We start from the raw sequence: 1,753 nt of genomic DNA, 5'->3' as shown, positions 1-1,753 counted from the left end.
AAAATAAAAATAATAGATCAGTGAGAGTCTATCCTATGTCAACCAGGCCAATGGCTAGACAAGTGTTCAGAGCCACCAGCCTAAGACTTGTGGAGCACCACATGTCTATCTAAAACAGGCGATGGGGCTTGCAGGAGACATGAAATTGGACCCACAGTTTATACACTTGTTGTGTTCTATGACCATAAACAAGTATCTAGACTCCCTGAACCTCCGTTTTCTGACCTGTAAATCAAGTTGAAATAGTTCCAACCACAGTAATATGGGTCATTCTAAATGACTAATTAGTTCCCTTTGCCTGCTTGCATTTACTTGCCAGAACATCTGTTGGAATCTACTAGCCTTGTGGGACTCTATCCTTGGACTTCCCATTCACAGCTGACCATTGTTGCGGAGTTGGACTGCAGACTGTGAATATCAGTAGTGGGGAATCTTTCCAGACATGGAGCTCTTGGCAGAAAGTGAGACTTGGCTCTGGACACATGAATTTTGGAAGAAGCTTATGCGTCTAGCATACACCAGCAGATAGCCCATTTGTAAGTTTTCACAGAAATAACTTCACCGAGATGTCCAGTGACAGGCAAAGGTCGGATGACTGCCCAGCAGTGGCAGTTCAGATGAAGACCAGCGAGACCCTGCTGCTCCAGAGCCCGAGGAACAGGAAGATAGAAAACCTTCTGCCACCCAGCAGAAACAAAACACCAAAGTCTCCAGCAAAACGACTGCTAAGTTATCCACTAATGCTAAAAGAATTCAGAAGGAGCTAGCTGAGATCACCCTTGATCCTCCTCCTAACTGCAGTGTTGGACCTAAAGAAGATAACATTTATGAATGGAGGTCAACTACACTTGGTTCACCAGGTTCTGTATATGAAGGTGGTGGGTTTTTTTCTGGATATCACATTTTCTTCAGATTATCCATTTAAGCCACCAAAGGTTACTTTCTGTGCCAGAATTTACCACTGCAACATCAACTGTCCGAGAGTCATCTGCTGGGATATTCTGAAAGACAACTGGAGTCCTGCTTTGACTATTTCAAAGCTTTCGCTCTCTATTTATTCCCTTTTGACAGGTTGCAACCCTGCAGATCCTCTGGATGGAAGCATAGCCATTCAGCATTTGACCAACAGAGCAGAACACGACAGGATAGCCAGAGAGTGGACCAAGAGATATGCAACATAATTCACATCATTTGTATGCAGTGTGAAGGAGCAGAAGGCCTCTTCCCACTGCACTGCAGATCTTTATAACCTTTACAATACGGACTTCTGTGTATATGTTATACTGATTCTACTCTTTCCTTTATCCTTTGGAGACTGGGAGACTCCCCCAAAAGGTAGATGCTACCAAGAGTCGAACTTTGTAGCTGTAGGTTAGTTATGTTTAAAATGTGTACCTGCAAGTCTTGCTTCTTTGGGATATCAAAATGTATTTTGTGATGTACTAAGCTAGTCCTGAAGTCTACCAAATATTATAGTGCATTTTAGCCTAATTCATTATCTGTATGAAGTTATAAAATATGACTAGGAATTATGTCATTTGAATTAAGCCCAGATATATTTCTGAGTATGTGGTTCATGCTGTTGTGAAAATGTTTTACCTTTGTCAGTTTGTAATGAGAGGATTTTCTTCTACCCTTTGTAGCTCAGAGAGCACTGATGTATCATCTCAAACACAATAAACATGCTCCTGGAAAAAAAAATGAGTAACTAACCTATAATAGATGTGAGACCCCGACTAAGAGTGTTTCTCCC

General features: G+C 41.8%; 1 pseudogene; it reads left to right on the top strand.

Annotated features, from left to right (window-relative positions):
• Positions 1-566: 566 nt before the first annotated feature.
• On the top strand, positions 567-1,224 carry Gm7554 (annotated as a pseudogene).
• The last annotated feature ends 529 nt before the right edge of the window (positions 1,225-1,753 follow it).

Source organism: Mus musculus, chromosome 6, assembly GCF_000001635.26.
Source record: "Mus musculus strain C57BL/6J chromosome 6, GRCm38.p6 C57BL/6J".
Taxonomy (NCBI): Eukaryota; Metazoa; Chordata; class Mammalia; order Rodentia; family Muridae; genus Mus; species Mus musculus.
Note: the sequence above shows the minus strand (reverse complement) of the source record. Positions and strands in the feature narration are given on the sequence as shown.